The 27,120-nt window shown below is 39.3% G+C and overlaps 1 long non-coding RNA gene across 1 annotated transcript in view; it reads right to left on the reverse strand.

The window, feature by feature from the left end:
- LOC309710335 overlaps positions 1 to 24,088 on the reverse strand; it is a 35,517-nt gene extending 11,429 nt beyond the window's left edge. The window contains exon 1 of the long non-coding RNA XR_014277702.1: positions 23,812 to 24,088. This is a non-coding gene — a long non-coding RNA (uncharacterized lncRNA). The remainder of the gene's footprint in view (positions 1 to 23,811) is intronic.
- Positions 24,089 to 27,120: the final 3,032 nt, after the last annotated feature.

Here is a 27,120-nt window from a genome sequence, read left to right on the forward strand (position 1 = left end):
TTATTGTTCCTTTGATTTATCTTCCTCATAGCAGAGAAACTGGCCAGATACTGCCCTCACTGCCCACTGAGAGTAAAATAAACTACTGCTTCATTATGAACTCTCTTAAACTAGACTGTACTCATATACTGGCAGCAGTATGTAGAGGGAATCAATGCTGAGTCGTTCAAATGTCTTCGCTCATCACATTTTATCCCAATTGACCATGACATCACGTTAAATAATATTACATTTTTTTAAACTCAGTTACAGCCATGGTAAAATGAAAGTACACTCTCAGGTTTTACATATCTGGAAAAACTAAAAAAAAAAAACTCTAGTCCTTAACAGGTTTTAAAATAAGGTAAACAGGACCTGAGACAAACTACACATGAAAAAAAAAGCCAAAGAACTGTGAAAAGTAAGTACACCCCATGATTCGATGTCTTGCAGAGCCACTTTTAGCAGTAGCAGTGATTTGAAGTAACTATTTTTTGAAGGACTTTTTCACTCTCACATTGTTGTGGTCCGCTCACACTTATTTACAACATTGCATTAGTTCACTGTGGTTTGTAAATTTATGCACATCTCCTGCGCAGCATTTCAATCAGTTTGGGGTCTGAACTTTGGCCGGGCCATTGCAACACATTCATTCTTTTCCTGTTAAATCATTCTGTTGCAGGCTTGTTGGTGTACTTGGGATCGTAGTCTTATTTCATGACCCAATTTTGGCCAAGGTTTAGTTGTCAGATGTCGAATGACCTCACATTCAACTCTAGAATACTTTGGTATCCAGAGGAATTGACTGCAAGGTGACCAGTTTGCTGTGGCTGCAAAACAAACCCAAACCCCTCTTTCTCCGCCCCGGACTTGCCCTTGGAATCCCTGGCACCTTTTCTCCCTTCATCACTGTATATATGTATATTATCCACCAGTGCTGTACATAAACTGTTTGACTGCACAGTACAGAGTCCTGCCTAATAAGTCCAGCATCAGTAACCATGACAGGCCTCATCTGTCCAAAGGATATTGTTCCAGAAGTCTTGCTGTTCATTCAGATGCAATGCAGCAAAGCTAAGCTGTCCTGAAACATCCTTTCAAACAAGCCATACTTCATTGGTCTTATTTTGAATTGTTCTGCCCAAAACCTTTAACTTTTAACATACTAACTGAGGCATGTAGAGTGTGAGATGTAACTTGTGGGTTTTTGCAGTTCCTCTGAGCATTATGATCTTAACATGAACTAGCTGGGATGTCCACTCCTGGGAAAACTGGTATTCTGTTAACGGATTGCTGGTGTTTGCTGGTCCCTGAATAATTGAGAAAAGAAAACTGCCAAAACTCCTGTTATTATAGAAGTCCACATACTTGCTGACAGTTAATGAATCAAGTGCATTTGATTAGCTACCTACCCTTTTATTTCCTGTGGAAGGACTAAGGCTGCACTTCATTACTTCTCCCTTTTTGCTTAATCACAGTTTAGTAAATAACAACACAGTATAATATTTCAAGTGTTGTAGCCCACCTGAGGTTGTATTTATCTCATATTAAGAGCTGCTAAGGACATATAACTTTTTATTATGTCTTCATTAGTAAAACTCTAGAATTTAAAGAAGATGTACTTTATTTTTAGCATGACTTCAGGTATAATGAGTCATTATATTATAATATCTCAAACATTAAATATTTGTTTTGCTGTGAGATAAAGATGCATTAGCATAAAGGGCACATCATTGTTTTTTGCATTTATTCTACTCGGAACCTTGATTGTAATGAGCGAGCGCTGTGGTCTGAAACGAACAGATTAACAGTCATTTTTAACATTCCCCTGATTGCCACAGTATACGAGCACTCGGAAGCAGCCTCATGAATGCAAGAGTTATTTAACAAATACTAAAACAATCTGCAGCTCAGGAGGGGTGGAGACAACGGTATTGTTCCATTTCAAGGTTGTCAGTCTGACTGATGACTTCTAGGCCTTACATCATTCCTCTCTTTCTTTTCATTGTATTTATGATTTGAAGCAGAGGAATTACAACACAGGAGGCCTGCAGAGTCCCTTCATTTATTTTAAATCTTCATTTGTCTGTCAACTGCAGCTGTAGTTACTTTTTCCTCTAAAGGACATACGCATTTAAACAATATGAAAACATGTACAAGATCTATAGAAGTAACCTGTTTTGTGCAGGCTTAATGCAATTTTCAACCATTTTTCAAAGCACACACAGTGTTTTAAATTTGGTCCCTGCCCTCCAGACAGCTATTCATGCTTTTCATGCAAAGATGCTGCATGGAAATCAAAAGACTTGAAACTTGCTTGAGATAGCTAAATCCATTCCAATGAACTGTGCCTAGTTTTTCCTTTTTTCTTCTACTTTTTTCACCCCCTTATTTTTTCAAAAGTCCATTATCTCGGTGTGGCTATGCATTGATTATAAAGGTTTGCAGTGAAATGGATTCACTTTTGGAAGCTCTGAAGTCTTTGATTTGTCTATTAAAGAGCTTTTTTTTTTTTAAAGCTATGGCGACCTAGATAAAATAACCCAAACATTTAGTGTTTTTAAAGAGGAAAAAGAAAACCTTGGGAATATGTTTTAAATTGCTTACACAATGCATTGAAAGTCTTGAAACCAGTCTTCACGTGATTATAAGAGAAACAGAACTTTGACAGGTGTAATATATATATAGTGTCTACTATGATAAATGACAAAACTCAAATGGGTTTCACCAAGTTTTCTGACCGTACAGAAATGAACTGATGCTTGTTGCTGGAAGGCTGAAAAGAGTGCATTAATCAAAAATATTGTCCAATGTTGTTAGAAATTCTAAACTGGTCAAAAAAATCTATGAGGACACTCGATCATCAAAGTGTAACAAAAAGTTAGTTAAACTTCAGGGATACCAATCTGTCCAGTTAGCAAGCACGTGAAGCTGTTTCACCTGCTTTGGTGTGAATGAAAGTGAGAACAGGTAAACTGGAGAGGCAACAGCGCAATAAAGCACAAAAAAGAATGCTTTTACAGGTGGTGGCTGCAGACCACTGGTTACTCCTTATTACTTGCTTACTGAGTTTTCTCTAGTTTTGCTTTTCGCTAGCATTGTTGTTGCTGCTGGTTCCAAAAAAAAAAAAATGTACCTGCAGCCCATTCAGATTGCACAGACAGCCCAGGTTGGCACCCATATGTGCTAACACCAATCGTGGGGGTAATAAGTTCCAAAGTAACTGACAAATGTAACTGAATAACATTGCTAACACAACTTTGCTAGCATTTGTACAGACAGCATGCTAATACATGAGCAAAGAGCCCAGAGTGACGATAAATCTGAGCGCAGCCCAGCAGTTACAACCTGAAATTCAGCTGGTATTGAGAGCAGTGATGAGCAGTCAGGCCTGAAGCACCGTAGCCTCAATTTCTACCTGTAAATGTTACTACAGTAGGACATGCTCTTGATGGTTCTTCTTTGTGCTTCTTTGTCTTCAAATTTAAACACTAGAAAGATTTTATGTGTCTTTGTTAGGATACAGTAGTATTGGCATATGGGATCTAGCCTTGTTAATTGGTAATATGCGACAATGCGTTTTAGGTCTCTAATTACTCTAATTAAATAAAATATATACACTGCTTTCCATTCCAGAAAAGTGAAGCCTAATGTGTAAAGCATTACTTGTTTTGAGTAATGGCCCTAACACTGATCATCACAGAATGTGATGAGTCTCCCTGAAGGATCTCAGGCCCTCACAGAGTCTGATTTTGACAGTTTAGCTGTAGGGCTCTGGTGGTGCTCCTCCTGTTTCTCCTGGCACAGAGGAACAGATATTGGTCCTGCTTTGAAGTTGACATCCTTCTACACCTCTGTCTCCCGGCGTCTCCTCCACACTCATGACACTGCTGGGAGATACATCAGGTGCAATGACTTCACAGTAAAAACAATACTTCCTTACTGGACAAATTGGTATCCTTGAATTTAACTAATTTGGTGTTAAACCGAGATGATCAAACCTCCCTTTAAAAATTTTTTGAGCATATTTATAGCCAAAATGAGCCAAAGTTGTGTTAAGGAGATACAGTGCCTTTTATCAACACTTATTATTTCCTAAAACGTGGGGCATAATGGTTTGCTCTTTGCTATCTCTGCATTAATGCAGTATGATGATTAGTCAGGTTCTTTTCCTTATAATTGTCACCTCATTGGTCCTTCCATCTTCATAAAAGACTGTCTGTCATTTAGTTTTCTGAGGTAAGCCTAGAGGAATCCACTGAGGGGGCGATTAACTGTGCTGATAAAAAAGAACTTTACACTATCCATCTGCTGTATATTAAAAAAGGAGCCATCAAGCAGCACAAAAATCACAGAATGTTTTGATTTTATAATTTTTATCTCAAGCAAGAGCAGACAGAAAGCACCGAATTTAATCAGGGAGCAAATCAGAGCAATCTTCAAAGTCACAGGGGAAGCATGTATTCTATACAGAGCTGTCAAGGAAATGATCACACATGAGCACACACATTTCCTTTTTATTGGCAAAATAAATAGAATTTGTTAAACAATTTCTTCCCTAAGCAAACACACGTGCATATACGTGCATTTGCACCAACATGTGTGTGCACTCACCCATATGCACACACCGAAACCGAGGCATTGCATTAAAGGAGAGTCCCATCTGGTAGCTTGTGCAAGTGTAGCACTCAGCGGACCCTGATTTCATTATCTCAGCGTGTTCTCTGTGACCCGGAGAAAAGTGACATCTGATTTACCTCAAGATCAATTTGTATGTAAATCAGTAAGAAACTGCGGGGCAATAGAGGGGTGGGATAACAAAAGCTGTTTTTCAGTCTGTGAGCAGGTTTGCGAGTTTGGTGGATGCAGCAGTCCCCACAGAGACACTAATAGCGCTCATTTAAGTAATAGGACCCCTCGGTCTGTAAAGATAACCCCGCGCAAACCATGCTGTCACATCGCGTCCAAGAGCAGCGTGTTGGTGTGAAATATATGTAATTTTCTGTTTAATGCTCACATAGCTCATCATTTATAGACTCTGTTTACATGCTAGAAAGCGGTTTAACTTTCCAAGGTCTCTGCAAGTTGAAAAGCCAGCATTGCCCTTTTCATAATGTACTGATTATATAAAGATGCGTGGAATTATAGAGAGGTCACATGCTAATCACTCCGGTGACCTGCAGCCATGGTACTGCAAACAAGACACTGATAATACTGAAATAATTATGTCTTACATGGTGAAAACATTTTTTTTAAATTCGCTGATGTTTTCATCAGTTTCTTCCTTATTCACTTGCAGCCACTTCATTAGGTACACCCCAAATATCTGATCAGCTATTCACATGGTAGCAGCTCAGCACACTTAGACATGGTGATGTGTTTGAGACAACCTGCTGCAGTTCAAACTGGGTATCGGAACTGGAGAAAAAGGTGATTTTAGGTGACTTTGAATGTGGTTGTTGGTGTCAGAAGCTGTGGTCTGAATATTTCAGAAACTGCTGATCTACTGGGATTTTCCCACAAAACCATCTCTAGGGTTTAAGAGAATGGTCCAGAAACAGCAGCCACAATTCTCTGAATGATCCCAGAGGTCAGAGGAGAATGAAAAAACTGATTTGAACTGACAGGAAGACAACATTAACTCAAAAAAAAATAAAATAAAATAAAAAAAAGTTCATTACAATGAAGGCATGTCTGAAAGTACAACACTTCAAACCTTCTCCGGTCAGCTAAGAACAAGAAACTGAGGCCACAAGCGCTCACCAAACTTGGATGATAAACTTGGATTCTCAAAATCTGCTGCAACATTCAGATCGTAAGGTAGAATTCAGCGTAAACAACATGAAAGCTTGGAGTCATAACAGCTCGGGCTGATGGAGGTGTAAGGGTGTGGCGCACTTTAGGTCTCTTATTACCAGTTCTTGCTGACCATGTACTGCCTTTTTGACCATATTCTGATAACTGCTTCCAACAGGATAATACGCCATGTCACAGAGCTAAAAATACCCCAGAAGTTGTTCCCTGAACACAACAATGACCTTACTGTACTTAAATGGTCTCCACAATCACCAGATCTAATTCCAATAGTGCACTTTTGGGAATCGCTTCATGGAAATCGGCAAATCTGCAGGAACTGTGTGATGCTATCATGTCAATAAGGGATAAAATAACCGAGGAATATTTCCAGCACATTGTTGAATCTGTGCCATGCAGAATTGAGGTAACACTGAGTCCAACCCAATGTTAGCAAGGTTTACACAAAAAAGTGGCTGTTATTGCTACATGTGGGAAGCTCTCATACGGTAAAATGTTGTACTAAAAGCCACAAGAAAATAGGAAAATCCATTTTTAATTTGTTAAATAATGTCTGTTTTTGGTATGTAATCTTATTAATGTCAGTTGTCGGTAAATTAAACAACCCGAGGCAGCGCTTCATGGGGATGTAGTTTTTGTTGTGTGACAATATTGTAACTTTATCAGCTTGAAACACTTTGTTTGAAGTCAGCAGACTTTCAGGAACTGTACAAATTACAGCTGGCTTCAAATGTAATGTCTGTATTTATTACACTTTTACATGTGCACACATGCGCGTGCACACGCCCACATCAAACTGTCAAATCAAATATGAGCTTTTGGACTGTCCAACAAAATTGCATCAATAAATTATGTTGAAGGTAGTTTCATTTTATCTGCAAGGCGAAATGGCCAATCAAAGTGGGCCAATCCCAGGGACACGGTCATATAAAGGCTCTTTCTATTATTAAATGAGTAAATCTTTTCAGGTTGACACTGACAGTTCAGATGACAATGGCTGCATTAACAACAAAACACCTTTAACTTCTACATAAAGAAGAGTTGACTTACTGCTTGGTGATGTTTCCAGAAAACAACCGGATTTGTTTAAGTAATCAAGTTGTCTGTTGACTTTGCTAACAGCAACGCTTAGAATTTATTATTAGGCATTATAATCACACGTTATAATTAGTGATATTTTATGTTGTGGTATGGAGCCAATGTTCAACTGCAGACTTTTGGGACAAAGAAGTGAAGTTTCAGGCTGGCTGATTCTTTCCCCCAAACATCTTACTTTGATCATTACAGAGGTTTATGATGTAAAACTGTTTTTCATTTTAATATATACTGTATGTACACTACTGTACATCTCAGGTTTCAGTGAATGACTACAGGCTCACTTTACACTTTTCCAGCTCCTAAATGAAGCGCGCCCCGTCCTCTGTTAATGCATTAGTCTATTCTATAGAGCTTTACAGAATATAGGCATGGTGGACACTGTCGTCCTCAGGCCATTTCCTCCTCAGATATCACTCACTCTCCTCAGCCCAGGGGGTGTTCCTAGCACTCCATGGCTCTCCTGGGCTAAAATAAGCACAGACCACCCACAAAAAGGGCTAAAAGTTTATGATGACCTATTTCGGCTTCTCCCTTCCATAGGTTACTTCATTAATGTCTGCATAACAGGACCAATAAAGGCACAGCACTCAACATCTGCTTCTTAGGACTTGCAGAAAGCACGAGTTTTGGCTCATCAAGTATTACTCAGAATAGGACCCAAAGGCACATGAAAAACTCAATGAAAAGCAGCCAAGGTGAGCTTTCTTCTTAAAATTAAAGCTGATTTACCACAGCCTGACAAAATGACATTAAAAATGCAAAAACTAAACCTAAACACAGGGGACAGAGTGAGAAGCACAGGAACACAGCTGATGGACATCAAAGGAAAAGCAACTGATCAATGTCAAAAGCGACAAATAAAAAACAAGACTAAATATGCACAGAGGGATTAGGAAATGAGACACTGGTGGAAACACAGTACAGGCAGAAACAATTTAAAGCTGGACATACAATCAGGAACAAGGAGGGCAAAAAACCCCAACTAACCTGCAAAGCAAAACAGGAAGTACTACAAGACAATTAAGACTGAGACAGGGGAGCACAGAAGGTAGGGGGAAAAGAGGAAATTGGAGACATGAAGAGGCCGAAACAAGCCGATAACAACAGTAGGAAGTTGTAAGGTGTTAATTAGGTAACAGTATTGCACTCAGCGACAGGCTCGAGGTAAAACAGGTAATTGTGACTGTACGTAGTTAAATATTCATATAAAACAGAAAGAGTTTTAAAAACAAGCGCGCTCACGCTCACGGGTGCTCACACACACAAACGACACCCTTTTTGGCTCCTACCTCAAAGCACACTGTGTGCTGTCGATATTACATGCTGCACAATAATGTTTAATTTTTAGTATTTACTGTTATATTCCCATATATCATCGTGATGTTGTTTATTGTATTGCTCTTGTTTTCTTCTGCTTGTTTTCTTTTTTCTTTCTCAACAGGTGATCCAGGTGATTAATATATGTATTTTTTGTCTGCTTATTTAGTTGGTTTTTGTTTTTTTGCCCTTTATCCCCATCCCTCTTCTCCGCTGTTTTCCCCCTCTTCCTTTCTCCCTTTTGTTTTCCTCATTGAAGTCTGTCCCGTATCTAGCAAGTGAAAATAAAAAATAAATAAAATAAACAATAAAAGGTGAATCAAATAGACCATTATGGCAAGGCTGGGATGGTCAGTTTGGTAAAGTAAATCCGTTGGGCATCTTTCCTTGCCTTTAGACAATAATTCTGATGGCAAAAGAACCAAATGGGACAGGCAAAAAAACAACAAACAAACAAAAAACAAAAACAGAAAGAGTTCAGAGTGGACCTTTTATGTGTTTCCATATTTTTAGTCTGCTGTGTTTCCAGCTCTATTCACGACGGCTGGCAGAATCTTCCTTAAATCTTAGTCACAAACAGAAATCTGCTTTTAAGTAATGTATGGATATCAATCAACTTTTCAGGAATTGCAAATATTTTGACACCGCTTAGGACTGTGTTCAAGTTTTAATGCTGTTTAAAATGCTTTATTGGTTGCAAAAAAGAAAAAAAAAGACATGGAATATAAATTTAACGTAATAATAGTACAGTCTATTTTTTGGAACCAAACACAGCCAAAAATCAGTATGTTTCTTTTTGCGCAGAGTCATGCTAAAAGATTTTCATGCTAAATGTGCTCTCCACTTCACTGTTCATTATCAGTTGTAGCAGGTCTTGAGCGCGCAGACCTCACAACCCTGACACCTAGACCTAGATTTGCCCCCCCAACAATGTTGACTTAATGGCTAAAGTGTAAAAGCGGTCAACAGTAACAGCAGGCTAATGAGGTTATATTAGCATACTTAAAAGGGTTTTAGCTCATGTCTAACAAGCTATTTTTTCCCTACAGACAGCCCCACCCCTCACCCCAGGAGACTGGGGTAATGTTAATTCTTTTAGTAAGAAGAGGGAAGCTTTCTCTCATTCCAATCAATTTTATAATGCATATTTTTTCTTTGCTTCCGCTCTCTATGGCTTTAAACCACCAATTATTTATGACATTTTATTTGTGTGTTACATGAGTCAGTAAGCAGTTTATTGTTATGGTTCAATCACTGTCATGTGGGTTTTTTTTCTTCCAACTTTTAGTTTTAAACTTATTTGTTATGATAATCTTTTATTGTGTCTTTCATAGTGGTGGTTTGTGACACTGGATGATGAAAAACTTGAAACATCACCCCAAATTTGGACTCTTCCTGTTTAGGTACCAAGAACATCTAAGTTTAGATGTGTCACTCCCCAGTTGGTCATATATCACATAACCATATGCCCAGCCCGTACTGGTCGATAAACATACTGGGCACACATGATTTCAAATATTCTTATTAGAATATAAAATAAGAAAGTCATTATTTTTTAGATCCTTCATTTGGGTGGAAAAAGGGATTGGAATGAGTGCAGTGTGCACATCAAAGTATACATTTTGTTTTGAAAATAAGAAATGATGTTGTTGTTGTTGTTGTTTTTTAAATAATAGGTTTCAAATCTGTTTTCAGAACCACTGCAATGCTAAGCCAAGAAGGAGGCGCTGACAAGCACCAAATTTTGTTTGCAGAAGCCGCAGACATCTCACGAGAGATTAGGAGCGATTATGATAAAATTGAACTTTAGCAGTTACTTACTGGAGCTGCTTTAGTGGAGTGACAGAATAAAAATCTGGAGCTGGAGATAAGCATATTAGGTCCCCTTTAAAAATCTAATTATGGGATTTGTTAAACACACACAAAGATCTATCTGTCCATTAGCTTTACCTGCTTTATCCTGTAGAAGGTCTGGGTAGGGTGCTGGAGTCTTTCCCAGCTGGCAATGATTGTGAAAAAAAAATATAAACCGACTCCAAGAAATCATTTTAAATGAATCACAGAGGGGGGAAAATGAGCATTTCTAGAGCCCTCCCTCTGCTGCGTCTTTGATCAACATAAATCCTAAAAATGGAATCCAGTCTTAATCATTATTCACCATTTTGTCAATCATTACCATAAAATATTTGTTATGAAGGCTGTACATTGATTGTTGAATGCAATTCACTTTCATTTTCTAAAAATATGGGTCAGTGATACTGTAAAAACTTTATATCGTGTGATATTTTTCATTTGATTGTATAACTTTAGAACAAAGAACAAAGGACAAAAAAGGAGCCTGCCTATACATTTTTCTCCTCAACACTCCAAAGAATTAATCTCGCAAGCAGTTTTGACAAGTGACCCTGTGGGGGGTTGCTAATGTTATGGCAAGGGACCCTATTTAAGTAGTCCATGTCTTGCTTTTCTTTTTTTTCTCTCTCTCCAAACTGAGTGATCTAATTATTGCATGTTAAATAGGCATCTGGTAAATGGTGCATATAATGATGCGCTTCCACAGAATTAAGTGCCTGCCTCTCCTGCTGCTGGGCTAACGCACAAATTGGCCTTCCTCTGTTCTCTCCTCCTTTTCCCTCCTGCAATCCCTCATTTGAGTTCTGGGGTTAACCTCTTGCAGAGACATGCCTCAGGTTCTCCCCGGATTAATGGCACTAGACTGAGATGAATTTTGGTCTACAAGCCATGTCACTTAGAGGGGACACAACCTAACCAAATGCAACAGATACATGAACCGAATCCTCAAAATGTTGTATTTGTCCGATTTAGCAAATCTGTTGTGTTTATTTACATGCCGTACAGAAAGAAATACCCACCTTGATTGACATTTGAGGGGATCATTCGGCCTCTTCTTTAAATCAGCTCCAGGGCTGGACAAGAATTACTGTGAGAACCAAACCAAATCTCCCCCAATTCTTCACTAGACTGGGCTTTGTAAATATCAGCAGGCAGCATCATATCTGCTCCATTTCAGTATAAAGCCTCACCAATGTTGCTGACATTTATCTCTATCTGCTGCCAGAGAATAACCTTTCTGAGTTATGAGAAGCTGCTCAGACCTGCCTGTTTAAATGTCGTAACACACGAGTTCATTATCAGAACTCTGAGGACGAGGCTTAAATGCCCTTCTGTGTTACAAATGTAAATAAAAGGGGAGCCCTCCCCTCCTCCCCTGGCTACCAACCCTCAAAACACTGGATTAAAATCTATTTTTCGTTACCAAAAGAGTGATAACAACAACATTATTATGGCTATTGTCATTAAGCACCCAATAAACCAATAAACAGCTGTTTGAGCTCATCATACTCAGTAGGTGGGTGTGCAGGGGCTTTTGTGTGGAGACACGCTTTGTCTTTTTCATGCAGATTCATAATTCATCCACGTGCCTTCAGGGGGTGCTATTTTAGCCACTATCACTCTGTAATCCTAACTTGTGCCCCTCCACGTCCTCCTGCAGAGATCTTTTAAACTATTTATCTGAATGAATTGTATAAATGTTAGAAAAGTCAGTGTGTTTCACGCAGCAGCGCTGCAATAGGAAATGCATTCCAAACCAGCACAGATGGGACTCTGGATCCAAACCTGGCAGTCTCACGAGTGAGAGCTGTTCGCTTTGTGTCCGAAATCCACCCTAATCTAGTACAGCAGACTCCAGTGCAGTTCAGAAATGTGCGCTTCATTCATTAGAAAAAAATGCATGCAACCATGAAATTTTAATATAATCCATCTATTTGTACTGCAGCTAGGCCTAGCTGGAAAAAAAAAACATTGGTATTGTTATCATGGATTTAAAAACTGCCCACTTTTGGACTACTAAACAACACTGACAGAAATCAACATGCACTGATCTGTATTTGAGGAGGTCTGAGCATCTGACCATGTGCTCTGTGTGGACCTTTTTTTGTCAGTATAAAACCAAATCACATGACCTTGGCCTGAGTGATTGATGACAGATACTGAAGTGTGCTGCATAAGCGTATTGTCTCATATCTCATTAGCTGACATGCCTATTAGTCATGATGAGCAACATGTTCATAGACACCATTACCCATGACAAGATTAGAAGATAAAGAGGTTTTTGTAACAGTATATAAGAGAATTTATTAGCCAGACTTATGCATGCTTTTATAAGCCTGTTTGAAAGGGATATAAAATAATCATGGGTAAAATATAGATTAAAGATAAAACCACATTAATGCTTCTGATTTCTGTGGTGATTAAAATTAAGCAGGTATTCAAATATATAAACTGAGCAATTAATTATTTTTCTATAGGAATTTCAGAAATACTGTATGAGTAAATTCAATCACTTGCAGCTGTGCCCAAGGCAGATGGGCAATAAAACTTCCCATAAAACTGTAAGCGTACTATAAATGTTTCACACTTGTGTTTCTTGAACCCTTCCACTGTATGTAGTTCAAAACTCGGTGGTCTCATTTTTACATCAACTCTCAAACTAATGAAGAAATTGAGTAAACTGCATTTTGACCATAAAAAGCCAAACTTATTTTATTATTCTCAAGCTTTGTGAAAGCTTTGCATATAAATTAAATACCATCCATCCATCCATCCATCTTCATCCGCTTTGTCCGGGGCCGGGTCGCGGACATAAATACCCTTATGTGAAAAAAGGTAAGAACATATCCAGGAAAATAGCTTAATTTTTGAGCAAAAACTATAACAGGATTAGTTTTTGAACAAAAGCAAGAGTTGGGTGACCAAGCCTGAGTCGTGTGGCGTTTGTATTCTGCCTGTGCCATGTCTGGCCTGGTTGGCGGGCCCAGGAGCGACTGGGAAACAAGTGAGGCCGAGGAGCAGCAGACTGGAGCTGTACACTCCAGTGCCTCTGCATGCTGAGGACAGCTGACACACGCTGGTATTAAGACAGACACATCTACAGTCCAAAGTTACAGAGAGGCGAGGCTGTTCCAAAAACCTGCCTGTTCCCCCTACATCTCTCACCTGTCCATGTATTCAGCCAAGTCCCCCTGGAAACATGCTCCATGTGAACATGCATACGTGCACAAAGACAAAAGGACATACGGCCTTAAACGTACACATGAAGGCGTATAGCTGCTGACATGAAGGCAGGGGAGGGAGGGAACAAACACAAAGCCAAAAAATGACACACACACACACATATGCGCGCACATAACAAATACCCTATTACTGAGTCTCACATGGTCCAATACAACTGTTGTCCTGACCACATGTTCTGACCACATGTATTGACCATATCTGTTGACCTGAAGTGCTGCTTGCATGGGGAGGGGGGTCACTGGCTGTGCTGCCACACTGGAATGGATTAGCAGACAGCAGGCCTAACAGCTTGGTTTGGTGCTATCCTGCATTGCTGCCATCCTGCCTTGAGCACTGCAGATGCCACCTCACTAGTGGGTAATGCGAATGTGCAGCGAAGGTGATACTTTACTCCTAGCAGACCCCGGCTTTCGAATAAATTTTTTAACACTTCACAATACTCTTTTACAGCAGTCGTAAAGTTTTATCATATTATTCTGAGCGATGCTGTACAGTTAGAGCTGAAAAGGAGCAGAAATCATTCATACTGGACAATTCAAAGATTTAGTGATACAGGTTTTATTAAGTCACAGCTCAGTGCAAAAGGCTTGTGGACTATGGTTTTATTGGTCTAATAGCTATTACGCAGGCATCATAGTCCACCAGGGAATGTCTTATAGAGGAATTCACAGCTCAAGGTCGTTCAGGTTTACAGCATGCCCACAATAAACAAACAAGCCTCACATGCGCCAATCCACTCCTCTGATACTTCCCTATGGGAGTCTGTATGTCTGCACACACGACTAGTAAAGTTGCCTTAGCTGTGAAGGTCACCTTGAGTGGCTTCCCCAGGATTTTACCTGCACTCCACTAGTGAACATGAAATCCATCACCTGGCACCACCATGGTAATAGACTCATTTTTTTCTGGCGGCTGGTTGTCGGGGAGATTCACGAGGGACACAGGTGTATTTCCCGAGCAGTGAATAATTGACCCTGTGCCAGGGGGAACGTGGAGGTCATCGCTGCCAATGACAAAAAGGACGCCTCGGAGCCCGTGTTTTCTTTCTTCTTCTTTTTTGAATGGGGAGGTAGACACGAGAGAGGGCGTGGGGCAATGAAACCAAAGGAGAAAGTACGAGCAATAAAATTAGTGATGAGGAAGCAACAGCGGTGAAGAAGTTAACAGAAACAAGGAAAATAGTGGACTAACTCCATTAAGCAGGATGAGTAGCAGAGGGGAGAAAAGAAGCAGAAATATTTTGGCTAGTTATTATGGCCACCATAATTTCTTTTTATTTGATTGTTATGGCCATCAGCTAACTGCAGAGTGTCAAATATGTGAAATTTGTGTTTATTTAGGGTAATTAAATTTGTGATGTTTGCATTTTAAAAGGCAGAAAGCTGACTCACTGACCAAGAAGCATTACTTCAAAACTGCAACCAGTCAGAAAAAAAAAAAGCCCAAACAAACTCCCATGTTTATTTCATTTTGCTCACCACAGAGTAGATGAAGAAAAAAAATCTTCTCAGATCGGTCATTCCCTTCTTTTTGTGCTGACGTGTTTGCTAAACAAGCATGTAACAGTTATTGCCCCTTTACACCACGCTGCAAACCTAAATTCATACATTAGGGAGGAGCAAGTGAAAGAAAAAATAAGAGGCAAAGGTTCACAGCCAGTTCAAAAACAGAGAGTCAACAGTACTATTTTCCCGGTGGACCAGAGAGCGGATATTACCCGATGTGTTGTGGATATTAACGTGCAGTCTGGTCTTGCGATGTATTTACCCAAAGGGCATGGGGTCCTTGCGTCTACACATGTGATGTGTGAGGGCTGTGGCAAGAAATCTGTGCCTGGCTGCAGAGCTGGCACACTATCCGAAAATGATGTCAGAATCGTGGCGCTCCCCTTCTGTTCACATATACTGTACACACAGCCATAACGTCTTCTTCTTTTTCGAAACACTTGTATTCCCTTTCTTCTGTCTTTTTGTTTTAATATTAAAGCCCTTCTTTCTTTGACGTGGCTTTAAATAAATAATTTCTGTGCAGATTAGACTGGCCACAGATAAAAGACTAATTGCATAAGCAGAGAGATGTTTATGTAGTAGTGTGATAGAATAATAAATGCCAGAGATGCCAGGTTGATGCTGTGCTTTTTTCTTCCTTTACTGCATAACACTTACTCAGACACAGAGAGTGTACGTACTCCCCCGGAATAAATACATTTCAACAGATGAAGGCTTTATGAAGCAAATTACTTTTCAAGTGAGCTCAACCTGGAGTATTTCTTCACAGATCCATAGTAGTAACAGTCAGCGTAATAGCTGACCTTTACTTATTAAAAGATGTTTTTATATCACTGTTATTGTTTAGTAGCACTTATGCCATTATCTCTGATAAATGATAAATAGCCTAACCTTAAACCATAATTAAATTGAGTTATCTACCTTTTAGATTAACCTTTCTTCTCCAGTCTGGATCCTGTCGACCTCTCTGCTGCCACAAATAACTATTTTTTACTTTATGTTTATTGTTTTTACTGCTTTTAAAGTTTCTTCCTCCCACCCTTTTCTTTACATTTTCTCTTCTTGTTCTGAACCACAACAGTCAAAAGTTAAAAAAAAAAGAAAAAAGAACATGCTAAAAAAAGCAGAAAATACATTTTTACATGTTTGTCAACAATGTGTGAACTTTGTGCTATTAAAAAAATCGCTTTTAAAAATCTAAGCTGCACCTGTTTTCCACTTACCCAACGCATGGCAGATGGCTTCCCTCCGTGAGCCTGCTTTTGGCGAGGTCTCATAGGTGATTTTCAGATTGTTGAGCTGCTATCTATAATTTTGTAGGGTCTTCACCTTACAACATAACTGATACATACAGTACTTTTCCAGTCTTTAGTCACTCCTCATCTCTTTACATTTTATACTCACTCTTTACATTCAAAGTCCATTTTGACCACCTTCCTTCCTAAACACAGCCTGAACTCTCTTAGACGAGCTTTCTTGTCATTTCCTTAAGCAGTTTTCAGGAATACTTCTGCAGGCTTCTTTAAGGATATTCAAAGCTCTTGTTTCGGTGTTGGATGCTTTTTATCCATTCTCTGTCAAGATGATCTCACATTGCTTCAATAATGTTGTCGTCCAGACTCTGGGGAGGCCAATCCATGGCTGATAGTGTTCCACTGTGGGTTTGTCTATCCAAGTATGCTTTTACTGCATTGCGAGTGTGTTTTGGATCATTATTGTGAACCAAAAACCTCCAAGTTTGGATTCATTTTCAGTATAACTTTTGATGGCTTCTTGACAGCTACCTTAAGACCTTAAGAAATCTTGGAGAACTATTGCTCAGGACCACTTTAAAAGAAGTCTGGAAGTCTGGAAGCAAAATATGAAGGGTGACTGACTTTTAGACAGTAGTGTACAACACTGATATTACTTCTGTTGTGAGTTTTGTGAGTATAAACAAGAATTGACCTGAACCTGTAAATTATATAACATAAAAATTTATATCATATAATATGACAGTCGTGGCAATACTGTGATAGATTTCCAAAGGTATGAGCTGAAGATTTATTTTTCACGGTAGCCTAAAAGTAACAGTGAAGGTTAGGTATTTAGGCCAGCAGCTGCCAGCCATTCGGTTTGCCCACCTCACTTCTGTGGTGACCGTTGACTGTGTTTAGTCCACTGCTGTTATGAACTTTGACATAATGTCCAGATTATCCACCTATGGGCACAAAACACTTTGACTTTGCAGAAATCAAGGGTATTTTAAAACCAGCTGTAATAATAATCCATCCATCTTACTAAAAGCCCATCCACCATAAGGCTGTGGGGGGCTGGAGCCTATCCCAGTTTTCATAGTGGGAAAAACAGAATAAATCAGGGAGCGTCTCGCTGTGAGGTGACAGTGCTGACCACTTACTTTGCCACCCTATGATAATAAAACTACACAATAATACAATAATATTAAGTATATTTCTATGCATTTTACACTGACTGGAGACACAAGTTTATTGTCTTTGAACAAGCTGAGTCACAGCATCTTCTGGTCACAGTCAGAGCAGGCACTCTCCCTTTTCCTGGATCTAACACCAGAAATGCTTCAGTGCACACTCCAGCTGCTATAAGTAGATAACTGCTCTCTAGGAAAGGGCTTTGGGGAAAGTAGGACCTGTTCAAAAATAATGGTAGCAATATTCTAAAAATTACTTGATTTAAGACCTACAATGAAACTTGTGATTAATTGCACTGCAAACCTGTCCAGAGTTGAAGTATTCAGCAACTATTAATCAGTCTAAGAACCAGATAAAGTGTTTCTCCCTCTTTTTTCTGTTGATGTGCACCTTGTGCTGCTGATCCCAAGAGTGTAACAAACTCATTTGTTGTAATCTGGATTTAAATTTCCCTCTGTTTATGTTTTGTGAATATATATTTTTTTAAACCACAAGTTCTTTCTTAATTAAAACACGAGGTGTCCCCGCACTGGACAAAATTTCTCCCTTTTATTAAATAAGGATACAAAATGCGCCTGAAACATTTGTGATATCTTTGATAAGGGGCACGTCTGGTCCTAAAGTACAAAAAGGAAGTCAGGTGTTGGGCTTGATAATGAGCCTCAGAGGGAGAACATATTACTAATCGAGATGTTGAGGAAAAGCTGCACCAGAGCTGCTTTAAACCAAAGTGAAAGTCAATACTTAAAGTCTTTCAGGTCTGAGGTTGATTTCAATAATGAATACTGCACGGTATTCAGACACTGTCTTTTCAAAGCCGGGCTAACTTTGTCTGAACAAAGCTGAGATGGCTGAATGTGGAATGTTAATGATCAAATATTGAAGGTTTGTGGTCATGCAAGGGCTGTGTATTTAATAGACCTTTTGTTGACATTGTACAAAGTCTAATTAAATTTTTTTTCTTTTACAAAAATAAAAACTTGAAAGGCTTCAGAGCTGTCTTTGCTTTCATGGCTAAAGTTGTATAAAATCTCAGGTTACACAGAAGCTGGAGCATTTCAGTCAGATCCAGAGTTGGCTCAGTACACCTGCAAGCTGCAAAAACGAATGTTTGTAGCTGTAAATCTGAAAAAAAGAGAAAGATGGAAAGAAGGAAAGAAAAGCACAGTTTGATCATCATTCTAATGAGTTCGTTTTTTCAGGTGTCTATCGAAAGCCATCATGTACAATAGTCGCATGTTGAAACTGAAGCCGTTACAGAGAATCGAAGTCAGCCTGTTTTTTTTCCATTTTCCATTTAAAACTTTGCTTTCCCTACCGTGACACGTCAAAATTTCCTCCGTAATAAAAACATTTGGCCTGAATGAAAGAGACCATTTCTATCTTTTTTTTCATCAGTGCTTGAGATGTTCCTGAGAAGACTTCCTGTCAGATTTCCTGTCACTCAATTTGCATTTTCAACATTTTTGTTGTAAGTTAATGCCACAGTATCCTGGCTCTCGGGGGAAAAAATAAAAAAGTAACATGAAAGTGATCATAACGCTAACAAAAATAACTCAAGCCTTAATATCACGACTTATATGTTTCACTCGTGTCTCATTTCTTCAAAATTTATATACACCATTTCTTTTCCCATCCGCAGTTGTCTGTATGATAACAAACCCCCGTTTGCACAGATGTGCTGCAATAGCTGCCTTTTCTTGTGTGCGGAGCTGCTGGAAGGACCCCACACTGAGAAGCTCCATCTTAGCTCTCCGCTTCCACTGAGCCACCAGCTGCAGAAATGAGCAAAGCGGGCTCTTCACAACAGGGTTATTCCACAAGAGTCTGCCAATCCAGCCCTGGTAATAATGAAATCTTTTTACTTTTTTTTTTTTTTGTAAAAGAGGAAGATGCTGAGCTGCTGCTCTGTGGATATGCAGCTCGCACAGGACAGGCAGAAACTGGCGCACTGCAAATTGTCCTGATCCTGGCTGCAGCTTTATCACGTTTGACCACGAAAGCCGATTAGTGGATTTCACCCCAGCCTGGTAGAGCTGCCTCGCTCCCAGAAGAACTTTCTTGAGGAATCCAAAGCCCGAGCACTCAGTGTGGGAATGTGTGGATTCTGACAGGGAACCATGAGTGAGGGAAATTAATCAACCCAACTAAATACATAAAAGTATATGTCAGTCATTCATTGAACTGCCACAACTGGTTCACAGTTCATCACTGTGAACATCATTACCTTCACTGTTGCATGTTAAATTACTGCCGTGCAGTGTAGGTGTGGTGTAGATTTTTCAAATGTTAATCAACAGCTGATCACAATTACCACAGATAAATACTTTTATAATAAACACTAATATTTTGCATAGGTTTTAAAAAGAAATGTATCACTTGTGATGTTCAACTTCTCATGCGTATGGTGGAAATGAATGTAAGCTACTGCACTTTGTAGTAAATGGTACGGCCCTTTATGATGCTCAGCTATTTCCTCATGATTAGCAAGCTGAACAAACACTCACTCTCTCTCTTTAAATGTGATTTCCTTTCATCTTCATTTTAACTGAGTTGCATTTGTTCATTTTAGTAATGCAAAAAGAAAAAGAAGGAAAAAAGATGGGGTGAGTCGAAAGTCAGTAAATGACTGTAATAGAACATCCTTATCTTGTCTGTGACTCAGACTAGAAAGGAGTGTCTGTCTGAATGACCGTGACTGTGAAAACAACACAAAAGACAACTGCATCAGTACAGTTCAAAATGTGTATCTGAGGGGAGCAGCTAGGATCGGCACTGATAGACCCAGTTTTAGTTGCTCTTATGTGTTGTGTGCATCATGAGGTCTGTGTCTTAGTTATGCAGGCAGTAATGCTCCAGCTCAATTCAGCCGGACGTTTTTGGGCTTTTTGGGGGGTAATGTGCAAATGTACAAGTGTACAAAAATGCTGTTAATGTCTTGTTGTTACCTTTGATACTTATTTCATATTATTGAACCACATGAACGTTACATTTTATTGTAACCAGTCACAAAAAAGAGGAAAAAATCACTTTGATCATCTTGTTTCTTTTGTATAAGTTTAATTTTACTCATCGGATCTGACTGGCACCCCGACTCATTAATTAAACTGTCATTGTCACGGGCCATGATGTTTTTTTGAGTGTAACTTAAAAGCAGACATGTTTGTTATTTCCTACACTTCAGAGAATGTCGTTGCTGCCTTTTGTATGTCACCCATGCTGAGAGATCTTTATAGCCCACCTGTACACTGTCTGTGCACTGCCTCGCTGCTATTTACTGATATTTTAGTGAATTTTGCCAGCATCTATTAATGTTTTACTTCACTCACTCACATGCTGTATATCACATGTCTGCATGCTGTTTGGATGTGTTTGGGTGCAAAGGGGCAAATACATTTTAAACATAAAAAATGTGTATTTTATTATGGATTCATTCTCTGCCACTTTACTTGTACAGACTTATAAGCTTTTGTCCGTTAATGAGTTATATTCTCCAGTAAATAAAAAGAGCTATGAACAATATCCAGTGTGTGTGTGTGTGTGTGTGTGTGTGTGTGTGTGTGTGTGTGTGTGTGTGTGTGTGTGTGCTGTCAGGTGCTTTCTAATTTCTATTTGTTTAGTATTGATTTTTTCCTACTTTTTCATTTATTAAAAAGATTTACTGAGCAGTAAATGCATTTTAGAGCCCTGTGCGGTAGAACATTAAATGCATTGTATGACGACACTTCTGTATTTTCTTATCACTTGGAAATAAAAAGTTACAGTGTTTGAATTTATATAAAGTGGTTAAGTGACTTATACTTGGGACTAATAGAGAGAAAATCATGGAGGTGATTGAGTGCTTTAGCAGTGCCACGTGGAAGGTATGCATTTCAGTGCCACAAATAAGCCTGTTCATCTATGGCCTTGTTTTTACTGGATAGATTCTTATAGCAGAACTCACTTCCATTTAAATGAGTGTGGGAAGTGACTTCTAGCCTCCTTTTGTACAACACAAATAGGTTTTGAAGGCTTGTGTACCATCTCAGCGCCCTCTTTGTCATGAAATAAATTGTTTTTCTGCAAGTCAGAGAGGGTTTTATATTTCATTTGTTTGTTTTTTAAAATTTACCCACTGAGTGCATTTTCTGTTATTGTAACATAAATGAATTGTTCTCACAGCATCTATTTAATTCAGCAGAATGAGAAAGGTTTCCTAAAACTGTTGTTTTGCTATGCAGGTAAGTTTCTTAACAAAAAAATTATAAATTGCTATTTATTAAGTTGCCTTTATGTATCGTGTTCTAGATTGTGGTGTTACATTGGTTATTAAATTGTTTTTACTTAATGTTAACTCTCTTTTTCTGCATGTATATATTATATACAAGTAGAACTGTTCACCGCCTTGTGCACCCTGGATTACTTTCAGCAGTTTCCCCCCCTTGAGAACTCTCTAAAAGAACACTTTTGTGTACACATCTTTGATTTTACCATATATCTCAGTGTTGCACAAAGCAGACATCAAACCTTTTGGTCAAACTGACCAACCTTTCAGTTTAGGATAGCCACTGGTGGTGAAACCTGGGTCTCACTGGCTATGATCCAGAGATCAGCAGCCTCCAGCAGAATAGTCCTGAGTGTCCAAACCCAAAGGCGGTGCATTAGGTCAAAAGCACAAACAGGAGCACTTTTATCACCTAAAAAAAACATTAACAGGGTTGTGCACCAAGAATTCATTCCCCAAAACTGTCAGCAAGGATCTCTACTGTCATGCCCCCGAAGTGTCTGAGGGCACAAACAACACACATGCACAAACAGGTGCATGTGTGTTGGCACACTCTCACAGCTCATTTGAACATCATACGTTTTTTTAGTCACACAAACACATTATTCAATAACAATGTGGCTACTTGCCAGATTTGGCTCTCTGCAACTCTGAATCATTCCCAAAATGAAATTCAAGCTAAAAGCACTAACTGCACACGTCCAAAATTCTTGCGTTTTCAGTCCCATTGACTCGGGTGTACAAAACCAAATGCCTAGTCGTGCAGTCTGTCTTTACCATTGTTGGGTAAGTTACTTTAAAATAGTAACTTAGTTACATTACTAGTTACTTCTCTCAAAAGTAACTCAGTTACTTCAAGTTACTCGTTACTTTCAAAGTAACTAGTTACTAGGGAAAGTAACTTTGGTTTTACTCAGAATTCTCTTGTTAATGTGTTTCTTCCATAACTTTGCCAGTCTTCTAGCTTGCTTACTTGCCACAAGTGCACTGTGCCACCTACCAATAGAAAGGAAAAGATAATGTGCATATTTCCACGAGAGAAATCCCACACCTGGACCGTCATTGACTGTTGCCATGATTCTAGCCTACGTCACAGCGTCATGTGCGCCTTTTACATCCAACACAAAAACTGCAGTCGTGGTGCTTTCGATTGTACTCAGAACTCGGAAATTCTGCCTTCTGAATAGGAAGATGTAGGTAACACCAGACTGCAGATGAGCTGCATACAGGGCTGGACTGGGACAAAAAATTGGCCCGGGCATTTTGACTAGAGACCGTCCCACCATTATAGGAAAAATCATAAAGCCTTTGAATGAAAATAAACACTGTTGTGACAGTGATGTACACTGTTTTGATGGTATATATGCATCAATCTATCAATCGTTTGTTGTAAGATTCAGATAATTATTTTTTAAAAGCTAGACATTTTAAATGAGAATAAGAAAGAAAAGTATTTCTTTGTGCCCCCCTTTCCCCGTTAATGCCCTACCTGGCCCCCTGGTAACACTTTGCTAGATCCGCACCTGCACAGTTACCAGCTGTCAGCTACCTAAAAAAGGATCCTGGTGTTATTTGTCTCTCAGAAACAGTTCATAACTTCCCTTCAACTCATTCCTGTCACCTGAAAGGTAAACCTGTTTCTCCATTACCTGTTCAGCTCTGATGATTCAGTAAGGACATCTCCTGGTTTCATCTTCATGTTTCCCTCTCACCAGATAACCAAACCATATCATGACCCGCAGGTTTACAGCTGTGGCTCCAGCAAACATCAGCTGATACTAGAAATTAATATTAAATAAATTCTAACAACAGCTGATCAAGCTTAAACGTGCTGCTGTTGTTTAGCGCGACATCCGCTGGTTTCCTCTTTCTGGCGCAAAGTGGGCGATAAACAAACAAGAGAGCTGATCAGCTGATCATTGATCAGTTTTCATGATTGAAGTAGAAACGGGAGAGGGAGGGGGGAGAATGAAAGAAGAAGAGGCAGCTGTGCAGCAAAGACAGAATAACTCCAGCTTTGTGTCTTTTCCATTGTAGCTGAATTACGGGACAAACTGTTCCTTTTCACCTCAATACGAAACGCGTAATATTTTCTCTGAATACCAGACGGGACGGTTGGCAACTCTAATAACTTATGAAAAAAATAAAGTTAAACATCATTAACTTCATAGCACCACCCAGCTGTATAGAAACTCCGTCATGCTAGCTAGCACGCAGTACGGAAAAAGTCAGAATAACGAAAATAAACTCCACCTAAACTTGGTTTATATCTGACCCAGAGAGACTGCAGATCATAACTTCTTACCTGAAGTTCAGTTCACACTTGGACCGGCGGCCGCCTCGGGTCTCTTTTCCTTCTGCGTCCCCTTTCCTTCATCCACCTGCTGGCCTCCACCACTTGCTAATGTTACTGAATCTGTGGAAGCTCCGCGATAGCCACCACACGAAGTAACGTGTAACGACCCTATCTAAATCCCAGTAACGACTAACGCGTTCCTGATTTTGGCATAATAACTAGTTACCGTGCTCGTTACCACAATAATAACGTAGTTACTGTAACGCGTTACTTAATAACGCGTTAGTCCCAACACTGGTCTTTACTGTATAAACTTTGCAAAAGAATGGGTTGGGCTAAAACAGGGGTGTCAAACATTAGGCCTGGGGGCCAGAATTACCCTGGCAAAAACTCCAATCCGAACCACTCAGCAGCATTAGAAAATTCAATTCAATTCAATTCAATTCAATTTTATTTATATAGCGCCAAATCACAACAAAAGTCGCCTCAAGGCGCTTCATAGATACAGAGAAAAACCCAACAATCATATGACCCCCTATGAGCAAGCACTTTGGCGACAGTGGGAAGGAAAAACTCCCTTTTAACAGGAAGAAACCTCCGGCAGAACCAGGCTCAGGGAGGGGCGGCCATCTGCTGCGACCGGTTGGGGTGAGAGAAGGAAGACAGGATAAAAGACATGCTGTGGAAGAGAGACAGAGGTTAATAACAGATATGATTCAATGCAGAGAGGTCTGTTAATACATAGTGAGTGAGAAAGGTGACTGGAAAGGAAAAATTCAATGCATCATGGGAATCCCCCGGCAGCCTAAGTCTATTGCAGCATAACTAAGGGAGGATTCAGGATCACCTGGTCCAGCCCTAACTATATGCTTTAGCAAAAAGGAAAGTTTTAAGCCTAATCTTGAAAGTAGAGATAGTGTCTGTCTCCCGAATCCAAACTGGAAGCTGGTTCCACAGAAGAGGGGCCTGAAAACTGAAGGCGCTCCCTCCCATTCTACTTTTAAATACTCTAGGAACAACAAGTAGGCCTGCAGAGCGAGAGCGAAGTGCTCTAATAGGGTGATATGGTACTACAAGGTCATTAAGATAAGATGGGGCCTGATTATTTAAGACCTTGTATGTGAGGAGCAGGATTTTGAATTCAATTCTGGATTTAACAGGAAGCCAATGAAGGGAAGCCAAAACAGGAGAAATATGCTCTCTCTTTCTAGTCCCTGTCAGCACTCTTGCTGCAGCATTTTGGATTAGTTGAAGGCTTTTCAGCGAGTTTTTTGGACATCCTGATAATAATGAATTACAGTAGTCCAGCCTGGAAGTAATAAATGCATGAACTAGTTTTTCAGCGTCACTCTGAGACAGGATATTTCTAATTTTAGAGATGTTGCGCAAATGGAAGAAAGCAGTTAAAATGTTAAAGAGTGCATAGATTTTGAACTTTTAATGGTAATTAAATATTTTTGACAGCTTTTCCTATTGATGAAGACCCCCATCCTTCACTGCTATCCATCCATCCATCCATCAAGTCCAAGGACATTCTCTGTGAACTTGGAAAACTTATATTCTAAATGTATAATTAGGGGACAGTTCTGTAACTTTACACGTATATAATTTCCCTTTTTCTGGTCTGGTCCACTTCACATCAAAGTGGGCTGTATGTGACCCACAGTGTAAAGATCAGTAGCATCCTACAACCACTGTTGGATGTAGGACGCCACAGTTGTTTTAACAAGTCAGCTTGTTAAATTTCTTCCGACCTAAATATTCCACTATTAAGTGCAAGTGGTATTATCACAAAGTGGAAGTGTTTAGGAACCACAGCAAATCAGCCATAAAGTAACAAACCACATAAAGTTTCATAGCAGAGTAACTGAATGCTGAGGTGTATAGTGCATACTAACTGTCAACTCTCTGCTGATTTAGTTACTGCAGAGCTCCAAACCTTCGCTGACATTAACATCAGCACAAAACCTGTGAACCGGGAGCTTCATGGCATGTATTTTTTTCATGGATCAGCAGCTCCTGTTGGTGTAATGTGTAGGTAGCTTAGCACTTTTGTCTATATAGTATGGCAAGAGGGTGGTAGGTGAAGTGATCCAGTGATGCGCAAGGTACCGGGTCAGAAGTTCAAGTAGTTTTTGCTTTCTGTTGACTTTTTGTTTGCATTTTGTGTGGCACCATTGCATCGATGAATATACACATTTGTAAATTTAAAAAAAGAAAAAAGAAAGAAATAGGTAACTGTACACTTGAAGTATTTTAATTCTGGTTAAACATTGTAATTTAATCCTTAATGCCTTTCTACTCTAAAGCTTTTCACGTTTATGCTGTTACTTGATGTACCTTAAAAAAGTGTGTGCGTGTGTGTCAGTGCATGCGAGTCTGCTGTGTGTGCACTTCTAAAAGAATCTCGAGACTGATTGGAGGAGAGATAAAGATACATCTGATTGTCATTATTTTTGCTTAACTGACAATTTCCAGAGAGTATTCCAGTCCTTGCTCTCCAAACCTACTCCATCCCTGCTGTCATTCCAGTGCATGGGCCTCTAATTGATTCTCTCTTCCATGCTGCCTTCCATATCAGGCTGACTGTCAGAAGATGGGAAGCACTGAGAGGTACACTGCTGTTTCAGCAGATCCGATGGATAGCACAAACTGTATGGACTTCTGCATTGCAGACATGCAGAAGAGGAGAGCATCTTTGTCAGTGTGCTATTTCCTAAACTGCTCAGTTCTGTGTAACATGCAGAATGGCTTATTGGATTTAGTATTTCAGTCTACGTTGTCTTGTGTTCATTTTGTCCTGTTCTGCTGACACATGTTGTTAGAAACGAAACATTTGGTAATATTATTTTAATTGCTAGAAATGAAGTGAGGAAACTTTGCCAAACTTATTATTAACGAGGAAATAAAAGCAAACATTGTTTTAATTTTGACGGAATCTTAGTTGTAAAAAAAGTGTGCTTCCTTTTGTTTTATTTATTAATGTTTTCACTGGACATGTGAATAGGATCACCACATTGTGAAGTGTGCTGCAGTGACTGCACTTGAACTGATCCTGCTGCACTGATACCTCATTCATAATCCATGAGTGCAAATATAGTAGTGCAATAAGACTATAGTTATGCAATATCTTTAGTCAAGTGAGCCCTGTAGATTGCCATATTTAAAATATACAATATTTTTAAATGCATCTATCTATCTATCTATCTATCTATCTATCTATCTATCTATCTATCTATCTATCTATCTATCTATCTATCTATCTATCTATCTATCTATCTATCTATCTATCTATCTATCTATCTATCTATCATGTAC

The sequence above is a fragment of the Aulonocara stuartgranti genome (genome assembly GCF_965226115.1).
Source record: "Aulonocara stuartgranti genome assembly, chromosome: 7".
Lineage (NCBI taxonomy): Eukaryota > Metazoa > Chordata > Actinopteri > Cichliformes > Cichlidae > Aulonocara > Aulonocara stuartgranti.